The sequence below is a fragment of the Pogona vitticeps genome, chromosome 4 (genome assembly GCF_051106095.1).
Source record: "Pogona vitticeps strain Pit_001003342236 chromosome 4, PviZW2.1, whole genome shotgun sequence".
Taxonomy (NCBI): domain Eukaryota; kingdom Metazoa; phylum Chordata; class Lepidosauria; order Squamata; family Agamidae; genus Pogona; species Pogona vitticeps.
This window is the reverse complement of record NC_135786.1, coordinates 215,778,033-215,792,429: the sequence shown is the minus strand read 5'-3', so window position 1 is coordinate 215,792,429 and position 14,397 is coordinate 215,778,033.

The following is a 14,397-nucleotide window of genomic DNA, read 5'->3' as shown; positions in this document are numbered from 1 at the left end:
AAGCCACTATTCAGTTATTATGTCACACTTGAAATGCACCAGACACAATCTGAAAAAATTCAAGGTGATACATTCATGCAATCCCTCCATGTAAAATTGGTCAAAGATTCAAGGATTGTTTGTATATAGACTTGTTGAAATAACATTCTCGTGAAGTGCTATCAAATTTCACCTTTTAGAATGTTGCCTAAGTTTGAAGTTTGAGTGTTAGCAGGACCTCCTGCAAAATGTATAATGAATGTCAAATGCTACAATGTTAGACACAAAATTTGTTGTAACTCATTTTATTGTTGGTTGGTGCCTGTCTCATATGAATGGATCAGGCTATCTGAGTTTTAGAGCTTTTGAGTCATACGAAGTGAAGAAAACTTTTTGCATTCCAGCTGTGTGCTATGCTAAGTGCTTTTCTGTCTCTCAGGGCAATAGTACATCTGCAGCATTAGAATGAAATTGCATGCATTATTGCAGAAAACATCAAGGCGGTACGTGCCCAGAATAAGATAACTGACTTAGTACAGTAATTTACTGGAATGGGTATTGAGCTGAAATAATTTAGTGTTGCTTGAGCATGAACTAGACTAATACTCTTCTAAAAATTGCTGCAGCTAAAATTTAGAAAGATGAAATTTTATCTGTGTTCCTTGAGAGGCCTGCAGTCTGCTTCAGTTTTAGAAAACTGTTGAATTAATGTTGTAATAGACCAGTTGAAATCAATGGGACAAGCTTTTTAGTCTCATTGACTTGAATATTTCTTCTGAGGTATGTCTTAATTCTTTTATCCCAAACAGAACCAAAATTGGTAAACAATAGTAATTGTGACATTCAGTAAAATGAGAATAAGTCTACTGCATAAAATTTACATCTCCACATAATCTAGTATTATTTGGCTATAACAGCCAACGAGCTTCTTTCAAGAAGCACTTAAAGAACATACAGTATTTTCTATATTTTATCATGCCATTCCCTATTTAGGGGTATGGTGCATCTAGTCACAGATCTTCCATTTATCCACCATTGGTGATATTAATAGATTTACAGTGAATACTTTTCTTCAGCTACTTCACATGCTTTGTTGCAAAACAAATGTGTAGACCAGTAAACTAAAATCTCATCACTACAGATACGTTGTCATGTGCATAGTGGAAGTTGTGAACCATCTAGGATCACCAATTTGGTACCTAATGCTAGCAAGCAAAATTATATACTGTCAATTTATTAAAAAATTGCCTGCATATTGTATTGATATAAGAAATAAACATACTTGGATAAGCATTCTGCAAGACTGAAAACTATAAATAATGTATGCCATAAGCAAGAAAAAAGGTTGCAGCAAACCCCTGCATCTAGCCACTCTGTGGTACCCATTTTTGTTGTGTGGTACCCATACTTTGCCAGACATAAGCAACTGTCTGCTCCTTAGGCAAACATTGCAAAGGTATGACATGAAGATTTTGTCATGCTGTGCTCAATGCATTAGTGGAGTTCTCTTAAAATGGAGTGTTTTCTTAAAATGATTTGGGAATGTTAATTTATGACCATGCTGCTGGCAAATTTGTATACAACAAAATGTATTTATACTTCTAGGACTCTTCCTGTATTATTTTTCACTTGCACTGAATCCTGAAATATTTTACAATATCATCATGAGATGTTTAAAAACTATTCAAAAGAATTCAGTATAGCTCATGACTAGAAGAATTCCTCATGAAAAGATGCCTTGGGAGCTGATGCACCGTGGAGGAGAGAGCATTCCTCAGGGTAAGTGCTGGCACAGACAAGGTCTGCTCAGTGATGACACCAAACAGAAATCCATAAACATGGACAATAAAGGGTTCCCCAAAAGTCATAGGGGGGCTGCATACCTAACACCAGAACAGTTATATGCACTTCTTCAAGCATTTGAAAAATCTGTCATAGTGGTTACCTTGTTTTTCCTTGTTAGTAGGCCATATGTTGTCTGTCCCATATTATGAACTGCCTGCATAGTGTGAATTAGTTTAATGTATTAATAACTAGCTAATGAAAAAGCTTGTGTATATGCTAGTCTAAATCAATGTTACATGGTACTTCTTTCATTCTTTGCAATAATGCATAAACTTTGAGGAAAGAATATTGATTACCTTTTAATTAACCTGGCAGATGAATGAAGCCATGCTTTCTTTTCCTTTTTGAAAAAATGGAGGCTGTCTTTCCCTACTACTTACACAATGTTATGCAGCAGAACGTACAAACAGTAGAGTACCTCTGGGATGTTGCTGGTTACCTGACCAAACCAGCACAAAAAAAGGAGTAATAGAAGTACTTTAGTCATCCCAGAAATAATTAAATAAATAAGTACAGGCAGCCGATACAGGTATGTGTTCTCCCTTCCCTCTAATCTAAGATTGGGAAAGTTACTGTTTTCAGACTATAACTTCCAACATACTCTAGCTAGCATAGCCGCTGCTGGCTGGAATATTATGGAAACTAGTAATGAAGTAAATTAAAAGAATTTAATTTAATTAAGGAATATGCAATTGAAGGAAAAAGAAAATTAAGAAGTACAAAATCCTTATTTTGAAATAATATCACTGACATGTTAAGTAATTACTGAAAGACTTAATAAATCAGGGAGGGGTTGTGAATTATTTTCTAACAATTTCCTTCCAGACTCCACAGGTTAGATATTCCCTTCGCTCCACACACCTGCAGCCCAATCTTCCTCCTCCAAATATCTCTCATGGGGGACCAAACATTGTGGATCATGCCTTTGAATGTTGTGGAATTCCTTTAACCAATTTCTGGCAGTCCTGATACACAAATAGATATCACCCCAATCTAAAAAACATACCTTTTAAAAATTAGCCAGTAATAAAAAGTGTTGACTTTTGCATGCATCTGGCAGAACTCTGTAAATAGGAATGTGCTTAGCTATAATGTAACTGGTTGAAGTGCAGTTGCATATTCGAATTAAAGAAAATGTGACATTGTTAATGCCATTCTCAGTACAGTAGGATGGAACAAAATATTCTGCACTAATAGGTAGAGAATTTAAGTTTAATGATCAAACTTGTCATCATAAATGTACATTTTGTTCCACTGTTAAAGAGAGAAAATCTGGCTTCATAACCTCTATGTCCACTTATCTATTTTCTGCATGTAGGAAAAAAGCATAAATCCATCTGATGTCATTGTTCTGCTGGATCTTGACATGCTGCAAAGAATTAACCATCAAAATCCAGGGGAAAATCTTTCTTGTAGTTACCAAAAACATTTTGTAAGCTCACTCAGCCTCGTGGCGCAGTGGTTAAACTGCTGTACTGCAGCTAAGACTGCTCACGACCCGGGGTTCAATCCCAGGTAGCCAGCTCAAGGTTGACTCAGCCTTCCATCCTTCCGAGGTCAGTAAAATGAGTACCCAGCTTGCTTGGGGGGGGGCAATGTGTAACCTGCATAATTAACTTGTAAACCGCCCAGAGAGTGCTTGAAGCGTTATGGGGCGGTATATAAGCAGCACACTTTCGCTTTAAATAAATATTCTACTGACCTTTGATTCAAAAAGCTTTTCTAACAGTGTCAAACATTCTAGAAATATAGATTAGATGCCTACTAGACATGGGCTACCAACATGAATGTGACCAAACTCTGGAAGGCAGTGGAAGACAGGAGGGCCTGGCATGCTCTGGTCCATGGGGTCACGAAGAGTCGGACGCGGCTTAGCGATTGAACAACAACAAGACATGAGTCATATCTGTCATATCCATATCCCTGGGGATACAAATATGAATATTGGCATCACAGGTGCCTGGAAAGTCCAGTCCCTCCCCCAATTACTGGTTGCTGTGCGACATGCAGTGGGCATCGTTCCCATTGAGCTAATTCTGGATTTAGCCTGGCCAGCACTTCCCCATGCAGCCGACCACTTCAGCAAGGAGGTGGAATGACAAGTCAGCTCAGCTGTTCAGTGGTTGGCTGTGTGGGGAGGCAGGGAAGCACTGGCTGGGCTACTTCTGCAATTGGCATGACAGGAACAACACCAGCTGTGTATGCTGTGTGGCAATGAGTAATTGGACCCGCCGGTTCGGTTTGGGGACGAACTGGATTTTCCAGGCACCTGTGGTGCCGATATTCGTATCCCCAGGGACATGAATACAAATATTCCATCTCTAATGCCGAAAATATTACAGAGTAGCCAAAGCACTCTGATTTTAACTCATTACGCTACAGATTTGATTTTTTAAAATTATCCCTATTCTGGGAATGGGAATTCTTTGATTCCATGCTTTTCAAGAGAAATGAGAATCTGAATATTCAGACAGCTAGAAATGTGTGTATTGTCCTCACAGGTACTATCATCTTTGGGCCCAATTATACAGTATGTTACAGATAATGCGGCACTATAAAAAGAAAATGCTTACGTCTTTCTGGATTTGATTTTCACAGTAGGAGCTTTTCTCCCATCTCCTATTATTTATTAATTAGATTGCTTTGTTTTGTGATTCATCTTCAGGATCAATCACAATAAGCAAGCTCTTTCTTTGCATATCTGGTTTCTCAGACATGGGAGACTCCTGTTGTCATGTTAGAATTAAAATGACTATAGCTTTAATTACAAGTTATCTAAACCAGGTCCCTTCCATTGATGAAGTCTTTAGCTGAAGCATTGTTGACAGATGGCCATCCAACCTTTGCTTAATATCCTCAAGTAAAGAACATAGCACATTCTGAGGTTGTGCCTTTCATTGTCAAATTGTTCTTACTGTCAGAAGTTTCTTCTTAATGGCCAGTTGAAATTTTTAAGGTTGAATCCATTGGTTCAGATCTTACTCTCCAGAGATGCAGTAAAAAAAGGTTTGCTCCATTTGTCACTTAGCAGCCTTTCAAATATTGGGAAATGGTTAGATTACCTCAATCATCTCCAAACTAAACATACTAACTTCTTACCCTTTTTCTCATAAGCCTTGGTGTCCAATAGAGATGAGCACGAATTGTCCCTCTTCCAGTAGGCAGCCACTCAGAGGCGGTGCCCTGGCTTCTTGGCCCTGTCACCTCTGGGCGCTGTCTCTGGGTGGGCACCTGATGGGGAGGCGGGGCTAGGAAGTGCCAAACACCTGTTTGTCCAAAGGATGAACTGGCACGAACTGCTGAACCACCAGTTTGTGCCCATCTCTAGTGTCCAGACTTTTTTTAACTGTCTCTGTTGCCCTCCTCTGGACACATTTGACTGTGTCTACGTATTTCTTAAACTGTGGTAGCTGGAATTAGATAGAGTAATCCAGGTGAAGTCTGACCAAAGCTTCCCTCCACGCAACTGTCTTCCTCCTCTGCACAGTGATCACATTCAACCCCTTTGGTTCCAGTTGGAACAGAACTTTGTGCGAGGGGAACAGAGTTGCACACGCATGCAGCGACGAAGTCGCACAAGAGAGAGGCGGAACCCTCCACAGTGGGGCCGAAAATTAGAGGGTACGGTTCTTGTGCCAGAAGTTTTAAAGTGCTACTAGGCTCTGTGATACTGGTTGGTGGAACATCATGAATGGCAGCTTCAGCATTCAGAATGGTAAGTGCATGTCCTGTTTGTGTTTGAAAACTCACACCCTTCTCGCCTTGCCTTTACACCTGCAAGGACCTGCCCCAGCTAATGAAGTAATTGCAACCCAAATGATTCATGCAAGACAATTACAATCTTAGAGCTGACTCCTAAATGATTCACAAAGCCACACCCTTGGATGAGGCTGTAAAAGTGTCCTGGCTGGTTTCAGCCATGGCTGCTTCCTTCTTCAACATTTATGGTGTGCACTGCATTTTTAAAAAGCCTACACTGCTGTTACACACACACACACACATGCTGCTGAAAGACAGTGCAACAGCTGGCAGCTTCCTGTGCCTGCTATGACACACAAGTTGCCATAACGGCAGCCTTGCATACAGTACGCCTATGAACACACACCCTTTTTTATTGTTTTAATTAAGGCTTCAAAAGCGACAGCTCAACATAATTATATTGCATTGTGAGAATTCTTTATCTTGAAGGAGATAACAATTAATGGGCTTGCCTTTCCCAGGCCACTTGTTGAAAGAACTGAAGAAACATAAGGGCATAAACTTAATTCTAATCTTCCTTGTTGTGCAAACATTTTTTTTTAAAAAAAGAATGAAGTGAGGGACAACCACTGAAACCACAGTCAGTGCTGCTGATAAGTATTCTTTCTCTTTCTTTTAAAACAAGAAGTTTGGTCCAGAGTGAAAACTATTTGAACAGTTTATTATTACACCAGCTCACCCAATGCACTTTATGGTTTTGAACCTATGTGTATAAAGGTTTAATCCAAAATGCACTTTCTGTATTTGTTTAGTCATTAAGATGTCCAGCTCTTCGTGACTCCATGGACCAGAGCACGCCAGGCCCTTGTGTCTTCCACTACCTCCCAGAGTTTGGTCAAATTCAAATATGGTAGCTTTGATGACACTGTCCAACCATCTCATCCTCTGTCATCCCCTTCTCCTCTTGCCTTCACACTTTCCCAACACCAGGGTCTTTTCCAGGGAGTCCTCTCTTCTCATGAGATGGCCAAAGTATTGGAGCCTCAGCTTCAGGATCTGTCCTTCCAGTGAGCACTCAGGATTGATTTCCTTTAGAATGGGTAGGTTTGTTCTCCTTGCAGTCCAAGGGACTCTCAAGAGTCTCCTCCAGCACCACAATTCAAAGGTATCAATTCTTCGGTGGTCAGCCTCCTTTATGGTCCAGCTCTCTCTTCCATACATCGCTATTGGAAAAACCATAGCTTTGACTATGCGGACCTTTTGTTGGCAAGGTGATGTCTCTGCTTTTTAAGATGCTGTGTAGGTTTGTCATGGCTTTCCTCCCAAGAAACAGGTGTCTTTTAATTTCGTGGCTGCTGTCACCATCTGCCGTGATCAGGGAGCCCAAGAAAGTAAAATCTGATAGTTGTTGTGCGTTTTTCGGGCTCTTTAGCCATGTTCTGAAGGTTGTTCTTCCTAACGTTTCGCCAGTCTCTGTGGCCGGCATCTTCAGAGGACAGCACTCTGTGCTCTGGTGTAGTTGGCTTAGGAGTGGAGCATTTATGGTTGTGAGATGGGCTTTTGTCTTTTTCTGTAGATGGGTGATTAGTGTGTCTTGTGGGTGTATTGTTGTGATAAGAAGGAGAGATTATCTGTCACTGTGGTTGATGGGTGTCATTAGCTGGTTCATTAGATCCTGGCCGTGAAAGCCTTCGTGAATGCAAAGTAAAATCTGTCACTGCCCTTGTCATACTCCTTTCCCAATTTTGAACTAATCAGTTGTTCCATATCCAGTTCTAACTGTTGCTGCCTGTCCCACATACTGTATAGATTTCTCAGGAGATAATAAGGCAGTCAGACACTCCCATTTCTTTAAGAACTTGCCATAGTTTGTTGTCGTCCACATAGTCAAAGGCTTTTGCATAGTCAATGAAGCAGAAGTAGACGTGGTTTGTTTTTGTTTTTTGTTTGTGGCTTTTTAAAATTCTCTGGCTTTCTCCATAATCCAGCGCATGTTAGCAATTAGGTCTCTGGTTCCTCTGCCCCTTCAGAATCCAGCTTGTACTTCTGGGAGTTCTCGGTCCACATACTGCTGAAGCCTACCTTGTAGGATTTTGAGCATAACCTTGCTATCGTGTGAAATGAGTGCAACTGTATGATAGTTGGAGCATTATTTGGCACTGCCCTTCTTTGGGATTGGGATGAAGACTGATCTTTTCCAGTCCTCTGGCCACTGTTGAGTTTTCCAAACTTGCTGGCATATTGAGTGTAGCACCTTAACAGCAGCATCTTTTAAGATTTTAAATAGTTCGACTGGAATGCTATCACCTCCACTGGCCTTGTTGTTAGCCATGCTTTCTAAGGCCCATTTAACTTCACTCTCTAGGATGTCTGGCTCAAGGTCAGCCACTACATTGTCTGGGTTGTCCAGGACATCCAAATCTTTCTGGTATAATTCCTCTGTTTATTCTTCTCACATCTTCTTGATGTCTTCTGCTTCTGTTAGGTCCCTACCATTTTTGTCCTTTATCATGTCCATCTTTGGACAAAATGTTCCTTTAATAGCTCCAATTTTCTTGAACAGATCTCTGGTTATACTCTTTCTATTATTTTCCTCTTTCTTTGCACTGTTCATTTAAGAAGGCCCTCTTATCTCTCCTTGCTATTCTTTGGAAGTCTGTATTCTGTTTTCTGTAACTTTCCCTATCTCCCTTGCATTTTGTTTCCCTTCTCTGATATTTGTAAGGCTTCCTTGGACAGCCACTTTTCTTTCTTGCATTTCTTTTTCTTTGGCTTTTTTTTTGCTGCCTCCTATACAATGTTATGCACCTCCAGCCATAGTTCTTCAGGCACTCTGTCCACCAAATCTAGTTCCTTAAATCTGTTCTTTATTTCCACTGTGTGGAATTAAAGAACAGAATAAGGGGTTTGGCTTAGATTATACCTGACTAGCCCAGTGGATTTTCCTACTTTCTTCAGTTTAAGCTTGATTTTTGCAGTAAGAAGCTGATGATCAGAGCCACAATCAGCTCCAGGTCTTGTTTTTGCTGACTGTATAGAGCCTCTCCATCTTTGGCTGCAGAGAACATAATCAATTTGATTTCGGTGTTGCCAAATACTGACACCCAAGTGGGGATCCACAGCCTTGAGTTGGCTGTAAGTTGAAGCTTGCACTACTATAGTGTGGTTTAAAAAATCAATCTGAATCTATGATCAGTAATATTTAATGCAGACACCTTGAAATGAAAGGAACTTGAGTTAGTTGTGACTTAAGGAACAACTACATTGACAAATACTGTAGGAAATGCTCCAGGATTGGAATAATCAGATTTGCATTATTTTCTGTTGGCTATACAATTTAAAAGTCAATACAAGTCAGCCTAAAGTTTCCCTTCACAATCCATTTTTATTCCATTACTGGGGCTTTTACATTTTTTAAAATCAAACACATTTGCATTTTCTCAAACAGTGTGATTGCTTGAGCCAATGTGGATGAGTTTCTAGCTGTTCTGTCTGTCTTCATCAGCAATGAGAGAGGCAAGGCAGAAGAGCAACTGGCTGCCATTTTAACTCACCCCTCCCTCTCCTCACGCCTGAGTCTACTTTCCTCCTCTTCCCTTCTCCTTCTCTTTCTTTCTTTAAATGCTTGCTAACCTAGAGCTAGGGCAAATAGATGATCAAAGCACAAGGGTTGAGAGAAAGAAGTTTTAAGGTAGCTCTACTCTAACCATGTCTCCTCCAAATTTAATTGGTTAAGGCAAAGCTACTATACCTTAAAAAGCTGGAGACAAGGCTGATTGAAAACTTCCTCCTATCTCTCTACCAATACCTTGTTTCTCCCTCCCCTCTCTTTGGTCACATTGCTGTCCTAGCACTAGGACTACAAGCCGAAGGAAGGAAGGAAGGAAGGAAGGAAGGAAGGAAGGAAGGAAGGAAGGAAGGAAGGAAGGAAGGAAGGAAGGAAGGAAGGAAGGAAGGAAGGAAGAGAAGAGGAAAACAAGCAGACCAGGGCACCAAGTATTGGGAGGAGAGGATTCAAACAGTTAACAAGCTGCAAACAAAGCTGATTTCCTCCCCTCCTGCTGACCACTTGTGATTGGTTGAAACCTACTTAACATGGAGAAACCTGACTTCCCAGGTGAAACTTCACAGCAAATCTATTCACATTTTTCCCATTGTGTAGTCATGCCCTAAGTTAAGCCCCTCTTGGTTTTTCAATCTTTTCTTCTCAATTTTCCCCTGAGATTGGATTTCATCATGGCTGTTCTGATCCTGGATGTGGCACCTATGCTTCCTCCAAAAACCAATCTCCAAAATAGTCCCAAACTGTTTTCAACTCAAGATATTTTTCTCGTTTCCAGCACATTTGTGGATCTAACATTCAGTTACTTGTTTTGAAGGATATCACTCCTTTTTGTCCCCAAGATCAGTGGTGTGTCCTGGTTTTTTTCCCCCTATATGCAACATCATATAGTAGGGGTGGATAATTTTGTATGTAGGCTTCCAGTTGCTGTCAAGGTGCAATTCTCAACAGGTATAGCCAGCATCCACAATGGTGAGTTCAGCAACACCAGGGGGGCACAGTTTTCCCTCCCTGACTTCTCAGCCTTTCCTTGCATTTATAGATGGGAGCAGATGCAGTGTTTGCTTTTATAATATCAGATATAGCCATGTATAAGATTCAGCCACCAGCTGTAACACAGAAAGTACAGAGCCACAACAACAGCTGACTCACTATATATTATGTTAACAGTATAGCGTGCAGCTAAGTCACAAGATTTTAAAAATGTAGTGGGCTGGAGTGATGGATACTAGCAGGATGAGCCTCTCTCCTATATGTGTGGTAATCAGGGATGGGGGGAAATTCATGTGGATTTTCCTCAGGATTATAGCAGACACTGAAGGGTTAAACCTTTCTCTGTATCTTGGGGTCCTGTTTTAAATCTACCCCCACAACATACCTAGGATTAAAGATTTTAAATTCTGTAGCCCTTTGAGACAGGAGGCAGATGGAGTGCAAAATAGGTAAAGAGGTGATATGGGAACACCCGTTTGTGTACATGTGTACTATCAAGTCACATCTCTGCACTATCAAGTGTATTATCAAGTCATACTGACATATAGCAATCCTAATAGGGCTTTCAAGGTATGGTAGATATTTAAGGAGTTCTCTTACCACTACCATCCCCCCAGTGAGTTTCCATTTGCTACATTAAATGAATATAGGTCTTCAAGGCCAGGTGAATTGCATCCAAGTGTCCTAAAAATTGCAGATATATCAGAGTCTAACAAAACTATTGTAATTCTAAGTTGTATCAACAGAGGAACAATATTCACATCCAAAGATGTAATGATGTACCACTCTATTCTATCTTGCTTAGAACTGACTTGTCAGTCCTGGTCAGCACAGTTTGAGAAGGCTATCTAAAGGAGGATGGCAAAGATGATAAGGGCCAGGATGCTAAGGCCCATGGTTGAATCTATAAGAGTTTGAGAGAGGATATAATAGCTATCTTGAAATATCTGAGTATTGATTGTATCCTGTTCTCACATCTGTGGAAGTTAGGGAGGGAGGGGAGAGAGGGACAAAGGAAGATGGACCAAGCCTGTTTTCTCTTGATCAAGGCAATTGGCGATGAACCATATTATAAGAAGGCAGATGTTGACTACACCTTAAGAAGAAATATCTGAAGTAAAAGGTTTACAACAGTGGAGTACGTTGGTTTGGAAGGTGATGGACTCTTCTTCACAGCATAGATGGTGGATGGACATTTGTCAGGGATATTTTTACTGTGGATTTTGTGCATTAGCAGGAAAAGATGACCCTTGGAGTTCCTTCCAGCTCTATAGCACTATCATCCTTTATCACATAGTTTGGTCTTTAAGAGAGTGGCTAGTTTACTGTGACATGTGCCTACACCCTTCAATCAGATCTGTGAAGTTGGCCAGGGGCTTTTTTATCATTATCATTTTATTATCATTACAATTATTTAATTAATAAAAGCAATTAGGGAACAGAGAAGAAACAAGGGGTTTGATATTAGGAGATGTTTCCCAGTAGAAGTCAATTGTAATGAGTTCAATCAACATCTCGGGAAGAGGTCAGACTTCTTGATGCTTAGAGTACTAAGTGATCTTGGTAAAGGAAGACAATAATCTGTTTTCCACTTGTTAGTGTCTGCATGAAACGTTCAAGATAGCTGGAATGTTAAGCCAGTTATCCAGGAGAGGTGCGCCATACTCCTTCTACTTTGGACAGAAGTTCCAGATATCTAGAAGACTCTTAGTATGAGAATCAGCTGCTTTGCGCAGTGTTAAGGTCAGCATTTTAGATGCATTATGTCTAGAAATGTTTGCAGACATCTTGACTATGCAGGTAATTTAAACACAAGAAAAATCCAAAGATCAGTCTTCTCCTATCTGAGTTTTAAGATATGCAGGACAGGACTTTATTTCTATTCCACCATCCTCACAAGAGCATTTGGGGGGACATGAGAGACGGCTTTCTCAGTGGGGCCTCCTAGGCTATTGGGCCTCCTTTCCAAGGAAGGCTAAGATGATCCCTTTTGTATGTTCCTTCCACTTCCAGGCAAAGACATTGCTTGTTTAGATAGTCCTTTGGGCACTGATTGACTGATGGAGAATGACCTATGAACAGCAGGTATTGTGTCTCATTTCTGTTGTTCTTCTAAAATGGCACTTTGATTGTGTTAATTTGGTGGTTGTTTTAGTGTAATCATTTAATGATGTTTTAATATTGTAATGCACTGGGGGAGTTGTCCTTTGTTTTCAGCTGAATCTCTTTTCTTAAATTTATGTTGTAAGCCACCTATAACAAACAAAGCTGGGATATAAATTGAATGAGTAAATAAATAAATGTATCTAATCATATTCCTTGTTTTCATAGCAGCCAGCCAGATGACTCTGGGATGCCTCTTATCAAAGTATGTGAGCAGTGCTCCTTTCTTACTGTCGCCTTCTGCTCAATAACTAGTACATCACCAACGCCGCTCCTTCCTTTAGCCAAAGTGAACTGCTGATCCTAGGTATCTTGGTGGCAGATCAACTGGAGTAGCATAGATCATGTGCCACCACACTCTGCTGTTGCTCTGCCATCCACAAGGCTTCTTGCCTTCCTACTGCCTCGTGCACTACAAAGAATCCTTGTGTACGGACTGCACCTGCATCTCTCCCACCTTGCCATTCATGGGACATAATATGTTCAAATGGTGAGACCTTTACACTGTTCCCCTTGCCCCTTTTTCTTAGTAGTGGTGTTGGTCAGAGCCAGTAGCAGTTGGTGGTATTTGCTGGCCATCCTCAGGCAGCAAGCAAGGCCAGTACCTGGGGGCCAGTAAAATATATTTCTGCAAGGAAAGGACATTAAAACAACCTCATCTTATTCCATGTACAAGTGTTAAGTGGATTGGCAGCCAATCTTTCTTTCACACTAAAGAACGAGCAATGTCCTTCACTACATCTGAAGGCCTCAGGATAGCTTAGGGGGCTGCATGGCCTACACCTTCTCCTGTGTCCCATGTTTGTGACATTTCCACACAATAGGTCCAGTTGCTGGACATCACTGTGCAACCACAACAATTATGGATATTCTGGAAACCAGTAGACATTATGTCTCCAGTACTACCCAGTACACACTACAAAGTCTATTGTCTACGGGGAAACCTTGCACTACATCCTGATCTTCTCAAACTTGTCAGACAATCTGCTTTGGGATTTAAACAGGCCATTTCTCAGACTGCTTATATCTACCAAATACTGTAAAGTGGTTGCGATGCTGGGAAACAGAACAGCATTACTAGACTAGCACCCAAGAACAATCCTTGATAGGACAGACCCAGAAAAGATAACAACAGAACTTCAGTTGTTGTAACGTACCAATCCCAGCCAAGACAGACATATATCACCAGCAACCAAAGCCCATCCTGAACAATGACACACCTTTGCCTCTCTTGGACGGAGGCCTATATTTACACACAAACAAACAACTTGAAAAACATTCTGGCCCGCAATTACAGACTTTGTAAACAGATACTGGCATAGGAACCAGACCCTTTTGCAGACCCAGACGTCAGCTTCACCCCATTCCCTCCTGCTACACACATATGGGAAACACTGTTAAAGGGCTTCACAATGTAATCAGCAAAATCAGGGATAGAGACAACCACTAATTTTCTGATATGATATATACCATCTTTCCCAGCACTGCCCCATGGCATTTTACATAGTACAAACAGACCAGTCTCTGCACACAAAAAACCCCAAAGGGACACAAAACAAATATTATAAACAGTGAATTTCAGAAACCAGTGGGAGAACAGTCTCTCTGGATTCTCTGTGTCTCTAACCTCAGGCTGGCCATCTTGGAACAAAAGAACCTCAAAGAAAAGTTCCAAAAGGAAACAGCTGAACAAGAATACATCAGGAAGTTCAGCACTTTCACTCTTGGCTTAAATAAAAATAGAGCTTTTAACATCTCAATATATATATCAATCAGCTCATCCACACAGGTTTGTCTGTATTACCACCATATTGTGCATAGCATAATGAAATTTCTAACAAAACTGTGCATTAAAACAGGGCACCTTCGCTTTCTGCTGAAACAGACATTCTCTGGTAAGATGTTCAGAACATCCACCGTCTCTGCCTGAATAAAGGACACCCACTCTGTGCTCTTTTGATGATACTCATCCAGGTCTATGATATACCCCCTAACCCATAAATACCCCATTCACACTAACAGGGAAGCCAAACAACAAGGGCAGGTCATAGATTGGACGATGGATGCAGGACAGAATGGAACCAGATCTGGGCACTCTATTTTTATTTTTCATCTTTTTTTCCAGCTGCCAGGTGGAACTCACAGTTGGCTTTCTA